The following is a 23,436-nucleotide window of genomic DNA, read 5'->3' as shown; positions in this document are numbered from 1 at the left end:
TGGGGGGTTAAGTCCTCTTGAATTCTGAGGGTCCCTGGGGGCCAAGTAGCCCACCAAGTACCTTCAGTAAGCCCCACACAGTGGGATTGTTGAGAGGTGGTCCGAGGCCACATCACTTTTTACACCACTCTGCAAACGCGTCTCTTAGCGCATTGCTGGTGGGGTGAAGAGAACCTCATGTGTCCCAAGGACCTCAGGACTAAAGTGGACTTCAACCTCTGGGCTGCATTGCCCCAGGAGGCGTGTTAGCAGAGTTATGTAAAAAGGGGGCGTGGCTTTGGAGCACTCTCAGCAATCCAGCTGTGCGGGGCTTACTGGAGGTACCTGGTGGGCTAGTTAGTCCCAGGGAACCTCAGGAAGCAAAGGGGACTTAATCTCCCAACCCAGAATGCACCAGGAGGCGTGTTTGCAGAGTGGTGGAGAAAGGGGGCTATCTGGGGCATACTGGATATATCAGGTGGGCTAGTTGGCCCCTAAGGACCCCCACCAGTGAAATGGAACGTAATCCCCATCCAAGAGTATGCCAGAGAGTGCGTTTGCAGAGTGGTGGGGAAAAGGGGTGTGGCCTGCAGCGAGAACTTTGCAATGCTGTTGTGTGGGACTCACTGGAGGTAATAGGAGGGGTAGTTGGCCCCAGTGGTATTGGTAATACATCTTCGGAGGCCACACCCCCTTTCTCCACTGCTCTGCAAACACGCATCCTGGCACACTACGGGTTGTGGGGTGAAGTCCACTTTGCTCCTGAGGGAGATTGGGTCCAAGAAGCCCTCCTGGTACCTCCTGTAAGTCATACGCAGTGGAATTCCTGAGTGCCGGTCGGAGGCCCAGCCCCCTTTCTCCACCTCTCTGCAAACGCGTCTTCTATTTAAAGAAGCATTTGCAATTTAACATTCGCGAGAGTTAGAGCTATTGGTGTTGTAAATGTAAAAGTGTTTTACTAATGTTTCGTGGAGTGGAGTGGATGTAGGTTGTGTGTAGTGGAATTATGTGGACTTTGACTTTGATGTGGATAGAAAGTATATGGTATTTAGTGTATAGGAATTGTGTAGAGTGAGATTATATGTTATGGAGAGTAATTACGTGGTATGGTAGTCTGTGTTGTGGAGTAGTAACCTCAGGTTTAGTCTTCCTCATTTCCATAGAAGCTAAACTATAAAATAAATGAGACAAACAAAAGGAACCACTGAGAAGCACTTCTGGACCTAGTCAGAGGTATGAGCAGGGCCATTGGAACTATGCGACTGTTTGACTGTACTGACTTTTGCTCAATTATAATTTTTCTGCATTTGCCACAAAATTCATCATCTGCTGCCTTATCTGTAGATTTGAACTAAAAAAAAACTTGTTCCTGGCTCAAACGGCTCAAACGTTCCCAAAAATGCAGCAACAAGTGTTACAGCGTGGTGGAAGACGGTTTGCAAACCTAGAACGGTCATCTGTTACTGATTGCTAAATGTGGGTATTAAATTGATAGTAATGGTGTGCAAACCATTCTTGCTTCTTTCTGTGTCTCTTTTGCCTCTTTGTGCATTTCTGTTGCTTCTTGCTGTACCTTTCTTTCTTTTTCTACACTTTGTTTGCCTTGTTCTGTTCCTCTCTTCCACTTTCTGCACCTCTCTTGCCTCTTTCTGCACCTCTGTTGCCTTTCTGTACCTCACTTGCTTCTTTCTTTATCCCTTGCCTCTTTCCTTGCCTCTCTTCCCTCATTTTTCATCTCCTCTCTTGCCTCTTTCTGTACCCCTTTTCCCTCTTTCTGCACCTTTCCTGCCTGTTTCTGCACCTCTCTTGCCTCTTTTTGCACTTCTCTTCCTTCTTTGTGCACCCCTCCTGCCTCTTTCTGTACCTCTCTTGCCTCTTTGTGCACCTCTCCTACCTCTGTCTGCAAACCTCTTGCCTATGTTTGCACCTCTGTTGGGTTTTTCTGTACTGAATGAACGAATTCTGTATTTGTGTGGTTAATAAAAACCAATACCAAAACAACCAATATACAAAAAAAGAATAAAAATGAATAAATATATGTACACGACATATTCATAAAACCTTCTTTGCTGTTCTTATTTTAAAACAGTGGAAATAATAACAGTCTTCTTGGCGCAATAAGTCAGTCTTTCAGTGGTGGCCAAACTGGGTAGGCCCCTCACCCGGATGATTGCCACGGACATCCAATATAGACTTATCCATAAGGGTGTGATAAATAAACTTAGCAAAGTTGGCCATGTGCTTCACAGTGTCTAAAAAAATATATATATATATCTGTTGGACTTCCTTGTTTGCTGTGCGCGTGCCTAGTTGAAGGAGAATGGGCTTAAGGTGGATTCGGCGAACTAGCCGCAAGGCGGGACAGCAAAGTAGGATGTGACCCAGTGACTCTCGTTTATAGTTGCAGAGGCGACACTCCATGGTGATCGGTCTTACTTTCACCATTGGCTACAGTTCTTTAAGGGGAAGAGGATGTAATCTGACTGCAAGAATCCTATGTAGGGCTCGTCTCCCCACTGGCTGCGTAAGGTGTGGTTTAAGGCCAAGTGATGTGTTGGGGGAACTTTGGATCTTGTGCCAGTGCTTCAATGTCCAACATACGAGAGCATGATCGTACTTGCTTTTTTATTGCTATTTTGATGGTAGTAAACATAATTATTTTGGAGTCCCAATTCTCTCAGACTAGTTTCAAGAGTTCTTTGGCTGAGGTGAGGTCAGTAGACCAGGGATTGCCAGGTTGTTGAAAGATATAGTTTATAACAGCCTTCATCGAGTGCTCTGATGCCGCAGTTGTTAAATAAAAGTATTTCGCTAGAGCCTCTAATTCTTCCAAAGTTTGTCGGTTGAGATTGAATTCCAGACAAATTAAAGTATTCCTGGAGCAGGCTGGTAGTTGTAATAACTTTTTATAAGCTGCACAATGTATCTTTTCCAGGTCCTAAGTGAATTTACCTGGAAACGTCAGTAGCGCATAGTTGAGGGAAGGTAGTAGTTTTGCCCTCAAGACTCTTTGAATAGCCGTTGTTGTTGGGCTTTCTAAGACGGCATAGAGTTTGCAGATAGCGTAGGTAACCATTTTCCCTTTCTGCTGGAGCTTGTGGCGGTGGACCCGTGCGCGGCCAGTTTCATAGATCCAGACCCCAAGATAGGTATATGATTGTGCACGATTCAGGATTAATGGGCCCATCCTCCACTTTGCCACTGTTTTTTTGGGATAATGGCTAAAGATCACTATCTTGGATTTAGTTGGGTTGGCGACCAGCTTGTTTTTGGCATTGTACTCTGGGAGTGCTGTCAATGCCTTTTGGAGAACAATCTTAGTATGATCCAAAAGGACCAGGTCGTCAGCATATTGCATCAGCTGGATCTTATTTTACCCGATCCTGGGGGGTCGCTATAGTGGCTCCGTGCAGAGCACTGTCCATATCCGCTGTGTATAAATTAAAGAGCAATGGGGTGAGGACGCAACCCTGCTTCAGCCCGTGATCTGTGGCAATTTTTTCTGTAGCAGAGTCACATGAGAGTTTAATACATGTTCGCGAATACATGGATCTAATGGCTTGTTGCAGCGACGGGCTGATATTCCAATGTGACAATTTCTGCCATAGGATGTTGCGGTCTACCCCATCAAATGCTGCTGTATAATCAATAAAACAAGCAAAAAGCAGTGGTGTACTAGGTATGCTAGGGCAATAATGTTATCTATGGTGGAACCTCCTGATCGGAACCCGGTCTGGTAGAAGGGGAGGAGACCTTCCCTGCTGTCCCAATCCGCTAGCTCTGCATAAGCCTTGCCCTCAATATCCACTAAGGCAATCATACAATAATTCCTGGGGTCAGTGCTTGGCCCTTTTTTGTATATTGGATGCAGCAGTCACCCCCTCCAGGAGTCTGGAACTTCCTCCAGGAACCTGCACTCACAATACAGCTGAGCCAAATTTTCAGCCCAGAAGTCAATGTCCTCCCTGAAGAGGGTGCCAGGCAGGCCGTTAGGGCCAGGTGCTCAATTATGACGTATTTTTTTCAAGATGGTTTGAATTACTTGTTTGTCTGGGGAGGTAGATTCAAGCAGTAGTTCCTTAGGATTTGTTGTGACGTTGCCAGATTTCCCCCCTAGTGCAGGGGTTCTTTTTGATGGATTTACATTCGGTACATCGGTGTAAAGGGTTTTCATGTGGGCTATCCAGGTGCTTGCGTCTAGTGGGTTCCCTCTATTAGAGGTTCCATGAATTATCTTGCTTAGGTATTGCCAACATTTTGGGGATTTGCTTGGTGCCAGCAGCTTGAAAATCTTCAGCCATTTTGCCTCTATTAGTTCTTTCTGCACTGCTATTTCTTCTTTTTGTACCTCTTTTGCAAATTTCTGCATCCCTCCTCCCTATTTCTTCACCTTTCTTGCTTCTTTCTGCACTTCTTTTGCTTCTTTCCGCACTGTTCTTGCATGTTTCTTCACATCTCTTGCAAATCTCTGCATCTCTCTGCTCCCCTGCTCCCTTTTTCTTCACTTTTCTTGCCTGTTTCTGTATCTCTATTGCCTCTTTCGGCACCTCTCTTGCTTCTTTCTGTACTTCTCCTGTCTCTTTCTCTCCTCTTGCCTATTTAAGCACCTCTCTTGCTTCTTTCTGCACTTCTCTTGCTTCTTTCTGCACTTCTCTTGTATTTTCTGTACCCCTCATACCTCTTTCTCTACCCATTTTGCCTCTTTGTGCACCTCTCCTGCCTCTTTCTGCACCGCTCTTGCCTATGTCTGCAGTTTTCTTGCCTCTTTCTGTAACCTCTCTTGCTTCCTTCTGCACTTCTTTTACTTCTTTCCATACCTCTCTTGCTTCTTTCTGCACATCTCTTGCCTCTTTCTGCACACACAGGGCTTCTTTTAAACTGACCTCAGGCTCAGCAGTGCACACATGCAAGTGCAGAAAAGAGCTGCTGGCCTCTAAACTGCCATGCCCTATTATATGCTAGGGACTTAAAGGTAGTTTTAATCCCATTGCCCTATTATGAACTAGGGCCTTACAGAGGAGGTCATACGAATCACAGGGGTACCCCAACCCATAGTGTACCCTAGAATATGTAGGTGTTTTCACTGAATTCTAATTGTCTATCAGCATAGCCCCGGCTCCGGGCCTGGTTAGGTCGAGCCCAGGGCACAGGATGACTTTGCAACAAGGCCTCTTTCTGTACCTCTGTGGGTTCTTTCTGCACCTCACTTGCTTCTTTCTTTACCCCTTGCCTCTTTCCTCACCCCTCTTCCCCGTTTCTTCACTCTCTTGCCTCTTTCTGTACCACTGTTCCCTCTTTCTGCACATTTCCTGCCTGTTTCTGCACCTCTCTTACCTCTTTTTGCACTTCTCTTCCTTCTTTTCTGCACCCCTCCTGCCTCTGTCTGTACCCCTTTTGCCTCTTTGTACACCTCTCCTACCTCTGTCTGCAAACCTCTTGCCTATGTTTGCACCTCTGTTGGTTCTTTCTGCACTGCTCTTGCTTATTTATGTACCTCTTTTGTAAATTTCTGCATCCCTCTTGCCTCTTTCTGCATCCCTCCTCCCTATTTCTCCACCTCTCTTGCTTCTTGCTGCACTTCTCTTGCTTCTTACTGCACTGCTCTTGCTTCTTTCTGCACATCTCTTGCACAATTCTGCACCTCCCTTGCCTCTTTTGGCACCTCTCTTGCTTCTTTCTGTACTTCTCTTGTCTCTTTCTGCACCCCTCTTGCCTCTTTCAGCACCTCTGTTGCTTCTTTCTGCACTTCTCTTGCTTCTTTCTGAAATTCTTTTGCATCTTTCTGCATCTGTCTTGCCTCTTTCTCTACCCAGTTTGCCTCTGCTTTATTCAAAGTATTTCGCTCACAATGATTTTGGTAAGCATTGTAATGCTTTTATTATTAATAATGTTTGTGTTTAAACATGGGCATTGATTCCAGAGATATGATAGTGATTTTTTAGCGTATGATTCTTGTTCCTATGATGTAGTTACTCCTTTGAAGAGCCAATAGGCTTGCCTCATATTTTACTATGGTGACCCCTTAGCAGAACCAATAAGCTTCAATTCTATATGTGGTGACCCCCTAACAAGGCCAATAGGACTGCTTTATTTAAAATGATGCCCCCGTATTTGAGATGTTTTATCTGTTCCAGGTGATAGGTATTATGATTATGGAGGTCACAACCTACTAGGCTAAAATTTGATTTCAGAATGTCACCTAAAATAATTCCACCTGACTGATGTATATATTTGTAAAATAATGCATAGCATTTAGTAGTGTGTATGTAATAAATGTATGTTTCCTTTTTTTAAAGATAAAACACTGTGTAGACAAATATTTATTGTATTGTTATTCTGCGCCATCGTATTGCAAATAAAAGCGTACGCTACCTCCCTTGGGAGGCCCTTTGCTGCTCTTTTCGCTACCCTGAGACAGACAGATAGTACAATGGGAGCTTGGTTCACAGTAGGGAGGCAATTGTGGGCCTATCACTTGTGCCAGCCTCACATCCTGCACAACAAATGACCCAGCGTCCTACGGTCACCATTATGCTTTCATTTTGTTTTTATTTATTTTGTCTCCTCAAATTTCACGTGATACCCTTAGTTTGTTCTTATGGATAGCCCTCCCTTTGCATGGAATAAAGACCCTCTTCTTCGTCTGGAATCTCCACATTGTCACAGAGGCAAAATAAATCAATTCTTCATTTTTAGTACAGCGAAAGAGAACAATTGTAGAAGATGGAGCAAGACAGCAAGGAAGGAGTATTCCTAATTTCCTGTGAAACAGCAGACTCCGATTTTGGTACATTTTGCGGGGAGGGGTAATTACGTCCAATGAAGGTTATTAACGGCATTCGTTGCTGCTCAGTTGCTCCGCAAACATACATTTGCTTAACCCGTCTTTCAGAAATGACGCACTCCTACTGTGAACCCTAACAAACATTTTACCTAGTTAATCATCAATGTTTTTGTTTTGAGGTAGGAAAATGTTATCTTCATGCCAAAAATCTGTCAACAGTCAGTAGGTCACCACCACCATCTCAAACGGCCTTAATTAGCGGAAAATCCCCAGAGACACCATGTAGTTTATCATGAGAGCCATAATTACACAAGAATGACGTACAGACAACTGCATGAATTCATTAGTCCGTTTTCCTTTAATGATGACACCTTATTAACGGCCAGATTTCTGAGCCCATTTCCATTGGGCGTGGTACTCGGCAGGGATGTCCGCTGTCACCCATGCTATTAGCCATCGCAATGGAACCTCTTGCGGCTCACCTTTGCAAACATCACACCCAGAGGGGATTGGATTCACGGCTTGCGCTCTACTTGTCTTCATGTACCCGAACGATGTTACTTTCTACGTGTGCAACCCCCAGGAAAACCTCATCCCACTGGTTCGTGAGGTGACACGCTTTGGCGGTTACGCTGGCATCCAGGTGAACTGGAACAAATCTGGGCTGTTTCCCCTCACCGATGCCACGTACCCTTTGCCCCGGACTATCCCTTTGTGTGGGCGTCCAAACCCACTAGATACTGGCTGAGCAGGGATGTTGATGAGCTTTGGAGGGCTCAATTTGGTCGCACGGTGGACTGGCTTGAATCCAATATCCCCCTTTGGAGCCGGTTGCCTCTGTCTCTCGCCGGTCACATAGCCATTACCAAGATGGTGGTGCTCCCGAAGTTTTTATATCTGTTTGTCAACATCCCTATCCCTCTTACGTCCACTTTTTCCGTAAAGTCTGCTCTTTGCTAATTACTTGACAGCCCAGGATCGCAAACAATATTCTGACCCTCTCAATGTTGCGCGGTGGGCTTGGTGCCCCCGATTTTGAACTCTACGCTCTAAGCGCTCAGGCTAGTTTTCTTCACTTCTGGCTTTATCCCACTCCGTTCCAGCCTCATGTCATGGTGGAATCTGACTTAGCCGCCCCTTGGCTGCTCACGACCACCCTATTCTCCCCAGTGAAAACCCCACATGCTGAAATTGATACTGCTGAGACTTTGCGCTGGCCTGGGAAGGACTCCGTAAACTTTTGGAATCTGACACGCTCTCTGCAGATACGATGCCAATTGCTCATCATCCAGCCTTCCCTCATCTTCAATCTTCTGGGATGGTCAAACACGCCACCCATCTGGGACTTTCTACAGTGTCCAATCTCTACCCGGGGACCACATTCTTCGCACCTGCTCCTGACCCTGGCGCCATGGATGCCCTACTTTACTATCAGCTTAGAGCTGTCTGCAGGAAACTTCACCCCTCGTTTCCCCAGCCTCCTCCTATGATGGCCACTCTCGACCTCCTCTATACATCCCCCTCCCTAAAGAAGCTAGTCACTAAAATCTATGCTGTTATTCTTGCGGCGTCTTCCATCTCCACTGACCAGGCATGCGTGGTGTGGGAAGAGGATCTAGGCATTGAAAATTCCCAAGCTGACTGGCTGTACTGTTGCACTCAGATTAAACGTCTTTCCCCTAACTACCGTCTGCGCCTTATTCACTTTAAGTATTTACATAGGCTCTATCGGACTCCTGTCCAACTGCACAAGATGGGGCTCATCGCCAACGACAGATATCAGCGCTGCTCCGTGCCTGCTACCGACTTCTCCCACCTTGCCTGGCTGTGCCCCAAGGACTCCGCATACTGGCGTGAGGTCTGCACTGCTATTTCTGAGATAACCTCCTATCTGATCCTCTGCTTTGCCTCCTAGGCTTTGTTAAATTTTGCCCAGATATCTCACGCAGATTGATTGCCATTCTACTGGTCCTTGCGCGGCATAGGGTTTCCATGTGTTGGGGTCGCAAGCCTGCACCTAAGGTGGCCCTTTGGCTGGAGGATTCATCACGCTGCCAGACACTTCTGTCTGAATTCTGGGACGTTATGCCAACAAGATCCCGCCAACTCGATATATGGGGCCTGCTCGTGTCCTACCTTCTGAGTCATGACTCACAGCGCCCTGCGACCTCTCCCGCGCTCCCCACCAGTGCTCCGCCAGCAGTGGCCACTGGTGAAGGTCAATGAGCTGCCTCCCTTCTGTTTTTTATCTCTTTCGCTCCCCTACCCTCCCCCTCCACACATTGTGCCTTTTTTGCTATTCCCTTCACTGTTTCAGTGCACCCACAATGTTTTTTCCTCTTTTCTGCTTTTAAGTGATACGTGTATGAGGTAACATTCCTCTATGACTTATTGTATAAAATTTCTTTCCCTAAAATCTCGGAAATAGCCTTACCAACATCTTGCCAGAAGCCCTGGATCTAAGGATACTGCCGAAACATACATAGGTCGTCTCCATTCACGGAAGCACACTTTATACAAGGATTACCAACGTTTAGAACAGACCATAAAGTGCGCATCAATGCTTGCCATAAAAAGGTTGTGACAATCATTAGCAGGTCTCTCTTCCAGGACACCTCCATAGGCGTTGGCGGTGGGTCCCCCTTTACCAGAATCCAATACCATAGGAAGACTTTGTTGCATTGAAAGAGTCTCCATATTTGCCTAGGCTAGCAGCCAAGCTTGACAATTGATAGAATTTAAACCTAGCGAGCCGCTGTTTTGTAGTAAAAGCTCCCAGGAAAGCAACTTATTATTCTGCAGGAGTTGTCCACATTTGTCAAGCCCTTCTTCCATCAGTGGGACAGACAGAGTGTCTTTTAGGCAGATTGGAGTGCCTGGGGAATTCCAGATAGGGGCACCAGAATTCTAGTATGGAATCTTCAGAACTCTTCTGATCTGTTAATAAAGGTCACTAGTATCTCTTAGGACCTTTAACTTCACTTTCTTAGAAACGTTGGGATGACCAAACTTAAAAAGAAAACCATCACTGGCAAGAGGCCCATTTTTGATAAAACAACCGTTACAACACATGCGTTACAATGCATGTCATTACCCCGCGTGTCGTTACAACGCAAATGGCTTGTTGCAGGGGGTCGAAGGTGTTGGATTTAACTCCAACACCTTCCCTACTGTTGCACACACTGGACTTGGAATAGTAAATTATACTATTCCAACTTCCAGAGCACCCCTGACAGCAAGTTGGGGTAAAGATTTGCATTGTAACGACATGCAGGTTAATGGCATGCGTTGTAAAGTAATACAACCACATCTTTGGTCATAGCTTGAAGGAAAGAAGGAAACCAGCTTACATTAAAAAAGGGATCTTAAATTTTTTAGCTGAAAGGCTCAACAGTAGATGTGGAAGTCAAGGTTTGCGATACTGCCTTGTAACTTTGTGATTCGCAGTTTCTTCCACACAATTCTCACTCCCTTAGAGGCCCAGACAAAACTAGATATTTCTCCTTGCAATATTTTTATTGTTTTTAAAATTAAAGGATAAGTCTTGATGTTATCTTCCCTTAGTTGGAGGAAATGTTGCTGCGTTTCCTTGTGTTGATCAGCCAGAGTCTGTAGAATGATATTAAAGGGAGGAAAATGTTGTTTTTCATAACTGTCAGGATCAGCAGCTAGGGGGGTGATTGGAGAAACAGGTGCAGGAACATGCACCACAGTGGAAGCTGAGGTTTGCTTAAGAGTTTGATCGTTACCTAAGAGTGCTTGCTCCTCATCGGAGGCCATGATCGCTGAGACAGGTCCACTTAATGAATTGAGAGCTATTGACAGGGAATTGGTAAGAGCGTCAGTGGAAGAGGGTAGAGAGGGTGTTGTTATATCCACATGTGCTTGAAGTTGCGTTGAAGACATTGCTTTTGTCTGGTCTCCCAATGCTGAGCTGTTACCAGAAAGGCGTAAAGCCATTTTCTTTATTATCCCATTAGCCTGAATCCATTTACGAAGTGGACTATTATCCGCTATAGGCCTTCCATGTGATTCTAAGTTAGTTATAGCGGCCTTAGATAGACCCGGAGTTTTACCCTTCTTTGGCTTGTTTTTGACCCTAGATTTCCATCAAGATTCATAATTTTATGCAAGATCTAAATAATAAAGTTGGAGGGGTTGTTCAGGATTTGGAATCGCTACAGCAAAGGGTCTCGACTGTTGAGGAAATGTCTGCTTGCAACCAGGGTGCGGCTAACAGACATCAGGAGCAAATTGGGCGGCTGCAGGACAAGCTGGAAGATATGGAGAATAGGCAAAGACGACTCAATCTCAGACTTTTTGGTATACCCAAAGGGTCTGAAGGGGCTGACCCAAGGGCATATATTGTACTACTATTCCAGAAAGCTTTCCCCGATCTATCTGATTGGGATTGGGACTCTCAGCTTCAGAGAGTTCATAGATTGCCACTCTATGCAGTGAATAGGGCCAGCAAATTTCCTCGTCCCCATCTGATTTACTTTGGTAATTTTTTGCTTAGACAAGCAGTCTCACTTAAAGCTAGGCCAAACTCCCCGGTTGTGATTGATTCTATATCTTTTTTTGTACGATCCGATCTACGTAAAAGTACTATGGATAGACTCTGGAGGTTGCAACAGCTTATTGATCCGTTTAAGGCCTTGGGAGGTCAGGCCTTCTTGCAAGAACCGGCCCGCCTTAAGGTGATCAATGGGGGGCGCACATATATATTTACCGATGAGAAGGAGGCAGAACAGGTGCTCTCTAAACTAACATCTTAGAAGGGGTAGGGACAAAAAATAAAATGGAATAGGAAAAGGGAAAAGCTCTGAATGCTAATGACTATTGATGTTTATTTTGATGCTTACGTTGTTGGTTAGCTCATATTTCCAGTATATTATACTGATAATTTCTGTATTTGGAGGAGGGGAAGATAAGGGTGGGGTAGTCTAAGCCGATGCCAGGGTGATTGTGTAGGTTAAACGATTGGGAAAATGACTGGGGAAGAAAGGGGGGATTTAAAAATGATTGGAGTTAAAATTGATTGGAGTATTATGTTATCTGGATTCTACTGAGTTTTTAGAGTTTAGAGTTTATAAGTGAATAAAAATGAATAAATATATGAATAATTATATTTTTTTGGGCAGGTTGATCTCCTTTGCTGCTACTCTCTAGAGCTGCCCTATCAGCGGCAGCAGGGTATAAGAGGTTTTCCTCCTCTTAGGGAATGGGGGAGGGGGCTCGGTCAGAACCCCTTTGGGAGGGTCTGCTGGGTTTGTTGGCGTGGGTAAAAATGTTCAAATGATCAGGTCGAGAGGGATGATATTTGGTTATCTTAATTTTTTTATGAAACGATATATGGAACTTCAAGTAAATGAGCGGGGGGGGTGAAATATGTATGGATAATGTATAGAATTAGCTGTATGGCATGGAATGTCGCAGGTCTCAACAGTAGGAACAAAAGACGACTTGTCACTGAAGAGTTAAATATGTACAAGCCTCAGTTAGCACTATTATCTGAGACGCATATTACCTTTAAAGACCGTAAGTTTCTTCGGCAACTAGGATATGATGTTATGGTTTGCTCAGAATGTAGTACTCCAACTAGAGGTGTTGTTATCTTAAGACAGAAAAGGTTACATTTAGCAATAACTAAAACCAAGGCAGATAAAGCCGGGCGATGGGCCATTGCTCAAATATTATGGCATGGCAATACTTATACTTTTTGCGTATTTTATGGTCCAATCATTGATGACCCTTCTATTATAGGCAGGCTAAATATGGAATTACTTGATAGTAGCGGAAAGCTTATCTTAATGGGGGATTTTAAATTGACTAAGGATTATGATATTGACACTACTCGTCACCGAGCATTTCGGAGGATGCATCAATCACGAGCTGCTATTATCGAACTGGGACGCATCCATAATATAAAAGACGCTTGGCGAACATTATATCCCCCTATTGCTGGCTTCACATATTACTCAGCACCCCATCAATTATGTTCAAGAATCGATATGGCCTGGGCATCAGATAATATTCTAGCGAATAGCTCTATGGAGATCTGCCCAAGAGTGGCCTCAGATCATAATCCAATTATACTATCGTTTACTATCCAATGGAATTATCAGAAACCTAGGCTATTTACATTTCCCCGGCATTTGCTGTCTAATAAGGATTATTTCTTACAACTGAAAGCACATTTAGCGGAGTTTATTATATTTAATTTAAATTCAGCTTTGCCTAGCATAGTTTGGGATATGGTCAAAGCGAGCATACGGGGGTTCACACAACAGTATGTTTTAAATCAAAATTTACTCTGCAAACTTGGTTTGGATGCACTGGTTAATGCTGTAAGTATATTAGAAAAAGAATTGTCACAGGCATTGACTCAGGGTATACCAAATGTAGCGGATATATGTCAAAAACTAGCCAGTTCTAGGCTTAACATCAAAACTAGGCTTATGGAGAAAAATGCGATCAGCTTACATAAATATCATCTCTCTCAATATGAGAGTGGAGACAAGATAGGTAAAATTCTTGCATATAAAGTTGCTGATGATAAGTCTAGAGCTCTTATAAAAGAAATTAAGGGTTTAAATAATAAGGTATATACTCAACCAGAGCAGATCCTCGAGCAATTTGTTGCATTCTATAGCGCGCATTATACTCCAGAAGAATATCCGGCCATGAAACAGATTCAAGAATATTTAGATACTAATTTAACTAAGGATAAGCAGATTGATGGATTTGAACTGCTCTCTGCAAATATTACTGAGTCAGAGATTAGAATGGCTATTGCAATGCTCCCTACAGGCAAAGCTGCCGGGGAGGACACTATTCCATTAGAAATGTATAAACTATGTTCAGAGGAACTTTCACCATTATTATCTACTGTGATAGGTAATATAGGAACTACTGGGAAGGCACCCGAATCATGGAACACAACTAGGATTGTTTTTTTTTTTTTAAAAAAAAGGTGAACCAGGAGATCAATGTGGGTCATATAGACCCATTTCACTTATTAATGCAGATGCTAAAATTTTTGCCAAGGTACTGGCCACACGATTAGCTCCACTTATACCCCATCTGGTGACTCCTCAACAACATGGCTTTGTCATGGGGAGAGATACCACTGCCCATATTAACACGGCTATTACTGCGTTTGATGTGGCCGGGATCGGCCCCACCCCACTCGGTATGATACTCTTGGACGCCGAAAAGGCGTTTGACCGAGTGGGATGGGACTATCTCTGGACAACATTGATTACTATGGGTTTCAATGGCCAATACCTTAAATGGTTACAGGCTCTGTATGATCACCCAAAGGCTAAGCTCAGCTATGCTGGGTTAACCTCGACTAGCTTCTCAATCCACCGAGGAACACGGCAAGGGTGTACATTGTCGCCCTTGCTATTCTCGCTATCCTTGGAACCTTTTCTTGCTGCTCTTCAAGCTCATCCTAACATCATTCCTTTTGAACACGGCCAGAATTCACTAAAAATTACGGCCTATGCTGACGATATAGCGATCTATTCTACCAATGTGCCGGAAGCTATATTGGGTATTACCGAGGAGGCCAATAAATTTGGGTCTGTTTCTGGTTATAAACTCAACTCACATAAGACACAAGTTATTTTGAATTATAAGTCGCCGGCTCCTGTCATAGGTGCATGTCGAACAGCTACTTATCTTGGTATTAAAATCTCTTCTAATATTAATGAAATAATCACTCTCAATTATGAGGCTATTTTAAAAGAAACAGCTTTAACTTTAAAAAAGTGGCATAAGGTCCCTCTCAGTATTATAGGTCGAATTAACATAATTAAAATGAGTATACTACCTAAATTTTTATATCTATTTAGGTCTATACCACTTTTTGTTAACAATACGTACTTTAAACGACTAGACAGGATTTTTAGTAGTTATATTTGGGGCTATAAGAAGGCACATAGATCAATCACTCTGCTTAAATTGCCGGTTAATCAAGGAGGTCTCAACTTCCCCGATTTCAGATTATACTTTTTTTCCGCTTTTTTTAGTCGTCTTCGTAGTTTGTTCATTCGGAACAAGCAATCGTATTTTTGCTACCAATTTTCTTTGGGCGAGGATTCTAATATGTTTCTTGCAAAAGCGAACGATCCAAACTACTTCAAGCGAGTAAAATTCAAGACTATACGAGATAGTTTTAAAATTTGGCAACTAATTCTGACTAAATGTAATACGACGTTTTATCATCCTCAATTATCTTTATGGGTGAACCCTGGTCTGCCAGGGATATTCCATGATGGGTCATTCAAAGCGTGGAAAACTGCTGGAATAGAAACACTCAGCGATTTATACGGCAATGATGGCTTTCTGGCTTTTGAGACACTTAGAACACTTTTTAAACTACCTGAAACTTCACGTTTCAAATATGTACAGATTTATGATTATCTTATACGTAAAATGAAGCTCTTAAATATCTCTGACTCTGATATTTGGAATTGTTTCTACTCCTGCAAGATTAGATCACTTATCAGCCTCGGATACAGTGTCTTAATCTCATATTAATCAGACGAGTGTGGGAAAATTGCAGAAAAATTGAGTTTTCGATTAGGCTTAAACATTACTCCAAATCAGATTTCTTCTGCTCTTTGCAATTTAAACCACTCTACTCACTCCTCTAGTCTGAGACTACAGCTATATAAAACTATTTGCCAATTATACTATACTCCAGAAAGACTCTCAAAATGGTCTAGCAATAGTTTTAGTAATCAGTTGATAAGCTGCCCTAAATGTGATCTTATAGCTGCAAGCTTAGAACATATGCTGTTCACCTGTCTTCGACTCGCTGAATTTTGGCTTAAAATTAGGCAGGGAATGGCTCAGATTCTGCTCCGACCAATAACATTTAGCGCAACTAACGTATTGCTTGGTATTCAGACCTGAAATAACTTACAAGCAGACGCACAATCAGACCTCATTAATATCTTAATAGGTTGCGCCAGATTGATTATAGCTCGAACTTGGATCTCAAGAAATCCACCACATGTGATGGAATGGTGGACTCTTGTTAAAGAAATTTACATTATGGAATCCTCTCTCGCCAAGATTAGAGGTATTAAATATTTACAGAAGATAGATAGAATATGGGGGTCTTCATTTCTATGAAGGCGCCGGAAGAAGGTTAGCCGTGGAAGATTGAGTAAATGTCCGCTCTATTTTTGTGTACCTGCTGCTAAATAAATACAAGCATTATTTATTTTCTTTGATATCTAATTATGATATCCATACCCAGGCTCTGTATGATTTATATGACATGTTAATGTACAATCTGTTATGTAACTTCATATGTTTTGTTGATTTGACCTCTTGTCCTGATCTCAATAAAAAGATTCATTAAAAAAAAAAAAAATAGAATTAAAGGATAAGAGGATTGTGTCAAAACTAAACGTACATTTTGGTAGAAGTGACATTTTCACCAAATTGGAGCGACCCAAAATAGAAAGAGGGAGACTTTCCCACAATCTTAACAGTGATCTTGACTCTTTCAATTTTATCCTGAGCTAACTTTGTGATGTCCTGACTGACCTACACCCCTAAATAAATAATGTCTTGCTTAATCAGAAGGATGTTTGATTGGGTATTCCAGGACATAATATACGTTTTTTCTCAATTCATTTGATAGCAGGAGACCTTGCCAAACTCCATTAAGAGTAGCTCCAGGACGGGTAAGATATTAGTGCCCTCCCCTGTCAAGATCATTAGGTCATCTGTGTACAGGGCTACTTTTTTTCCCACCCATTCCATTCAAATGGTACTAGACTTTGGCTGGCTGTGATTTTACATGCTAAGGGCTCAATGTATGTATCAAAAAGCAGTCTCTCGCTCTAACTTGATTGGGTTTGGAAGATTCTCATTGACCACAATCCTCGCTGTATAAGTCTTATAAATGGAGTTAATGGCCCCTACGAACCTTTCGTCAAGGCCAAACACATGAATCGAGTGTCATAAATTAAGGCCAGCTTACTCGATCAAAGGCCTTGGTGGCATCGAATGTAAAGAGGATAAGAGGTAGATTATTCACTCAGACTATATCGATTGCACCGATCAGCTTATGTGTTAAGTCATGTAGTTGACGAGCCTTAATAAAGCCCTTCTGATCGGCCTGGACCAGTGAGGCCATTGTTGTATTCCGCTTTAGATGTCCATAAATAGGTTTTCCTGATAGATGTCCTTATATAGGCACACTTCGCATTGCCCTTGTATAGGCATAGGATCCCAGTCCTTATTTAGGCATTAGCCATGCTATCCAAATACATGCATGGTCACCTACATCCATCCACCCCAACATCACAACGAGTTCTTAGAAAACAGAGCCTTAAGCTGTTGGGAGCTTCCCTAGCCCAGGATTATTGATTTCTCCAAGAACTCATTTATTATGCATGAACCGCTATACCCTAAGGGTTCATTCATGACGTCTTCCTCTGCCCAACTTTACATCAATGCAAACATTCCTAAGCACCTTCCAGGGATAAATATACCTTCCCTTACCATGGCAAGCCATGGCTCGTCGGCAAGACTTGATACAGCTCGCCACGGCAGCAAAGAAGGAGGAGACCTCGACTTAAAGGAGCCCGTGTCCTGGCCTGATGCACTGACAAGACGCTGTCATCCCTGTTCGCAGAGAATCCAGCTTCCAGTGTTCTGACTCCCTTCGCGGGATGTTAGAGTTCTAGAACCGGATAGAGATTCCAACCTCTGTCATTCTTAAGGTATGGAGCTGACTAGAACCTAGAGCGACTCTTGGCTTACAAACTTGGCATACAAACTTGGCATACAAACTATAGCATACCATACTATAGAATACAGCACCTATTTCTTACCTTGTCCTACACTTAGGTACACTAGGGTAGAACTAGTTAGAGAATGCATCATATGAGTACTCGCATTTTCAGCCTATGTGATTTGTGTATATGAATATATGTGTCATAAGCTAAAAGATAATGCTAGCGCAGTATTATTTATTTCTACTGTTTACGCTGTACATAATATATCTTGCATACTGTCTTATAATTGGAATAACTCATATCTCTTACACGAGAAATAAGACTGTTCAATAAATCCTTTATTGAAACGCCCGTCTACTCTTTCTGTGTAAGCTCTGTAGAAACTAAGCATGCACGATTAGCTGAGTGAAACTGTTATCTATTGTTTCCATGATTCTGAGAGTGTTCAGATTCTAAAGGGAAACAAAGTTGTCATGTTTATGTGATTGCCAGAAACTACTCCCTTCTTTTTTCACAAGGAGTTTCTAGTGACCTCTGAGTTAACTGGTACACAAAGTAAGAAAGTTTAATATACTCGATAGGGGCATACTGACCTCAGTCCTATGCCAAAACTATAGTGTATATTCTTCCAATGCGCAGAGCCTACTAGGGAAATAGGAACTATACTACCCCATCACAGGCTCTAATCTCCTGGTTGAAATCAGTGCATAGATTTTATAATCACAGTTCAGCAAGGAGATTGGTCTGTATGACTCACAACTTTTAGGGTTCTTATTGGGTTTCAAAATTAAGCTAATGGCCACTTCATTGCAGGATGTTGGGCTTGATAGCCCATCATAAAACATACTGTCGATCAACTTTGCCAAAACCTGGTCAATTTCCTCAGCGAGGGATATATAAAACTCATTGGGGATACCATCCAGCCCCGCAGAGCTACCTCCCTTTAGATTCTTCACTGCTGCCTCAACTTCTTCAGAGGTGATATTTTGGTTCAATCAACTACATTGGTCTTCAGCAAGCGATGGCAATGTGATACTATTAATGCAATCTTTAATCTGGGTCTCAGAGACAAGCAGATCCTCAGTGTACAGGTCTTGAAGAAAAAGCTCAAATGCTTGCTCCACCTTAACCTTCTCTGTACAAAGTTCCCTGATTTTGTACCAATTATTTCTTTAATTGTTCTTTGTATTCATAATTGACTAATTTACTAACCTCCCATTTCCCCCTTAAAATACCACTTGGATAATCTGCTAATGCCTGTTTTTTTGTTGTTATTTCAATGTCGCTCTTGACCTGCCCCTGACCATCTAGCTGTAAAATTCTCTTACTCAAGGCCTTGGAGATGTCAGATTCCAACCTTTTTATCATATACTTGGTTTCCTTATACTTTTTTGCGGCAAGGCTAATAACTCTACCTCTTATGAATGCTTTATAAGCATCCCATATTACAAGGAATGGAGCTGAGGAGTCATTAATTTCAAAGAAGGACAGAGTATCCCTCTTCAACTGTGCTATTACAAAGGGGTCAGATAATAGAGACCTATCAAAGGTCCATATTCTATTCGTGGAACCTCTCTCCATTTGTAGCTTTAAGAGGACCGCAGAGTGGTCAGAGAGATGCTCTATTACACTATTAACCAACCTGGAATCTGCCAGAAAAAAAGTCAATTCTAGAGGCATGCCCATGTTTTTTATTGTAAAAGGTAAAGTTTTGGGGGCCACTTTGCCCCTTATTTTTAACTCTCCAAATATCTGGATGGCCTAAATCTTCCATCAATACCATGATAGACCATCTCATTTTTGCAGTGCCTACCCCCCTCCTTTAGAAGACATATTAAGATTTGAGTTCAGAAGTATATTAAAATCATCTCCCTTTACATTAGGAAATTTGAGCTCCAACAGGTGAAGGTAAAGGGAATTCAATTGAGCATCATCGTCAGTAGTAGTTATATATTCGGTGGTGAGCAATAGGCACATGGCGCTCTAAGGTTTATCACAAGTTCAAATCAGTTATGGCAGGTAATCTGGCATGGTTCATAAGGTAGGGAAAAACCACCAGATCCCCACGTGTGTGGCCAGCAGACCACCTATGCTATACATAAAAATCCTCTGCACACGTTCAAAAGTAAATACATAAAGTTACATAAAATATCACAATGATGCTTGTTTTTCTATTTTCATATGTCTTTGATTCAAGATCTTTAAGCCTTCTTAGCCAACACGTGTTTCGTTACTGTTACAAGGGATTACCCGACAACATCTTCAGGGCTAAGGGAATATATAAACAGGTATTTTTTCATTTATGCAATGGTAGTAAGAACACTTTACTTTTCAAATTATTGACAAAGTGACTTTGGTGACTTGTGTGAATATCAAAATAGTGAATACAACTGTGTGGAAGTCCATGTGAAACTGGTGTCGTGTATGCTTCTCGTACAACTTTTTTGTGCATCCATATACAATTGCACCTGGCACGTGTGAATTCGCCATATGGGATAGAATTAATCTGGTGACCTGGATGCGCACTTGAGGCATGAAGGGTTGCATTACACGCTGTTGGTTTCCTAAATAGTGTGCTTTGGATCTTATTTTCAAGAATGAGGAGTTCAGCATCTAAGAATGTGATGTTCCTCTGACTGTACTGAAACGTAAATCTGACGTTTTTGTCATTGCTGTTAAGGTGTGTGAAGAATTTAAGAAGTTTTTTGGTGAAGCCTGTCCAAACCATAAGACAGTCGTCTATGAATCTGCCCCAGAATAAGATTGAGTCATTCCAGTTACTACCCCATCCGCTCCAAATCCATTGTTCTTCCAGTCTGCCCATGAATAGATTAGCATACGAGGGAGAAAATGTTGAGCCCATAGCCACCCCTTGTTTTTTTTTATTCCACCCTTCCTTGAAAAGGAATACATTGTTGTCTAGGATAAGTTCTGTCATCTCTAAAAGCGTTTCAGAGTGCTCCCAAAGGCTAAATATGGTTCCATTTTAAAATATTTGCATTAAACAATGGAGGTATGAAGTGTGCGGGATGCAGGGTATGTATCCCACATTTTGGGATATTTATATGAGGGGATAAATAAATCTACAGAGCACCTTGAGCAGGGCCGATTCCTCTGTCACTCCCCTCTCATATCAACCAGGGGACAGAAAATGTTTGATTTTCTCAAGGGCAGAACCTCCGTAATGGCGGAAGAGTGCCATCCCCTGCTAAAACTGAAAAATAAAATTATAATAAAAGCATTGTATTATTTTATTTTTGCCCGCCTAATTACCACCGACAGGAGTCTTCAGCTGGGCAAGGCCTGGCAAGCCCCTGTGGTTCGGCCGGCTGTCTTAGGCCATCCAAACATCATGCTCACGTAGGTTTCTCCAACCTAGATGTGTTGCCAAGCCCGGTTGGAGAAATGCCACAGACTCCCAGTTACTGTCTGAGCAGCAAAGCAAGCTACTCAGACCAATCTCAGTGCTTCTCTCATGCCGGAAATATTATTCCCAGCATAAGAGATGAGATGGAATTGGCATCTGGAACCCTTCGCATTGTGCAGCTGAAGCAGACAATCATCAGATAGGTATTAGGCAGTGGCCTTCAGAGCAGCAGGTAAGTGCAATTATATTTTTTTAATTAGGATCCATTTTGTTTGGATTCCCTCCCCCACCGCACCGATAATGAATGCTAGAAGCTGTCACTGTTTTTCCTATTGTTTTATAATTTCTGCTGTTGTGCTGGTGTCTCAGTGAAGCAGCACAGCAGGATTTAAAAGAGAGGCAAATCAGCATCTGAAAATACAAGGACTTTAAGTGAACCAGATTTACTGGTCTCAGAGTGTATAGTAATGAAGAAAGGACATTGAAAGGTATCCCTCTCAGACCCTGTATTCATGTAGTTTGCTTTAACGTCAAAAACACTGATCCTTTTTTGAAGCAATTTGGTTTTGTTTATATTTCAAGTTTTACTCAATATTGCATTCCCCAAATGTGTTACCTGCTTCCAGGATGTTATGTTTCTAAGTTTGTTTTGTTTAGCATTTTAAATTTATATAGTGCATACTTTCAACAATAGACTATAAGTCATATATTCAGTTAAAACACACATAGGCTGATAAATCTGGTGCACTGCTGGCACATATCTTACGTGACACGCCCTCCACCGTTGTCATACATGAGATAGCCACACCAGGGGGAAACACTGTAACCACCCAGCGGGAGACAAATGAAGCCTTCTGCAACTATTACGAAACCCTATATCAAGCCCCAATGTAGCGAACAGATTATATCATAGACACCTTTCTAGATGATCTAACTTTTCCCCAATTTTCCCCGCTCAAAATGCTTTATCAGGCCCCATCAAGAGGTCAGAAATTAGAGAAGCTATATGGGCGTTACCACGCAATAAAGCCCCTGGCCTAGATGGGCTACTGATAGAATTCTTTGACACCTTTGCTTGCAGAAACTATGATTCCCCAACTAGAACAGCTATACAAATCTGCGCTGGAAACAGGGTTTCTCCACTCCACTACAATGCTGGCATTAGTAGTGTCCCTTCCTAAACCGGCCTGCTCTGCCACAGACATCTCTGGGTACCACCCCTCTCGTTACTTGCCACAGAATATGAAATACTGAGCAAAATCCTTGCTCTCCGCCTCCTCCTGTACCTGCAGAATTTGATACACACTGATCAGTGTGGCTTTGTGCCTGCGCGCAGTTCCGCATTGAATATTCATCGACTATACCACATCATGGGGATCGTCTCTGCAAGAGGATCATAATGCGGGCTGCATCACATTTGACTTAAAATAGGCATTTGACACTCTCCATTGGGACTATATGGTAAAATCACTGAGGAAATTTGCTATACCACAGACATGCCTGAAGTGGGTATAATTACTGTACAGGGCCCCCACGGCACAGGCCCGCACAGGGAGTCATATCTCCTGCACATAGCCAGTAGGCAGAGGTACTCGTCAAGGATTCCCATTGTCACCCTTGTTATTTGTGCTTGTACTGGAACCCCTGGCCATCAAATTACGGTCTGAAGCAGAACAAGTGGGTATTTGGCTGGGGCATGCCACCCATGTACTGTCGGCATATGCAGACAACAACATCCTATACGCCAAGGACCTGGTTGATGACCTAGGGCCCACTCCAGATACATACCGACAATTTGAATTGGTTTCTGGCCTAACTATAAATGAGGCAAAATCACAAGCGTTCTTTTTTCATCCCGACGTACACCCAGATACCATACAATTTGGACAACTCTCCCTCTCTATAGCGCAACACATGTTCAAATATTTAGGTATACACATCTACAGAGAACCACAATCCCTAATAGGAGGCAACCTGAATACGGCTATCAGGGCACTCCGATCCCAAACGACCTTCTGGACTTTGTTACCGCTGTCTGTGATGGGCCGGGTAGCTATCTCAAAAATGGTAATCCTCCCACGGCTGCTGTATTACTTCAGAAACCTACCGGTGATAATTCCTACTCCCATATTTCAAACACTAGATACATTACTCTCCATCTAATCTGGGTCAATGGCCGGCGAAGGGTGGGCCTAGCCAAACTGCAATTAGAGACAGATAAGGGCGGACTAGGGGCACCTGATTTCCGCGCATACTGCTACGTAAGCCAACTACAATGGCTGTCATATGGGTTGGCAGGGCGCAATTTACATGAGGTGGAATACACAGCTCATGACATCACCCGTGGTGTCCTACACACTTTGGTATTGCCTCACTCGAAAGTCCCACAGGGCGCACTAATGCTGTTATGCACAGCACTTCTGTACCGGCGCAGGGCGCAACAATACACGTGCCAGAGCATCCCATATGCTAATAATGTGCCATTACAGCCTGAAAAGGTCTAATTATGACCCAAACTTTGCTCAGTTGGGCTGAGG

This window comes from Triturus cristatus, chromosome 2_2, assembly GCF_964204655.1.
Source record: "Triturus cristatus chromosome 2_2, aTriCri1.1, whole genome shotgun sequence".
Classification (NCBI taxonomy): domain Eukaryota; kingdom Metazoa; phylum Chordata; class Amphibia; order Caudata; family Salamandridae; genus Triturus; species Triturus cristatus.
This window is presented reverse-complemented; position numbering follows the sequence as displayed.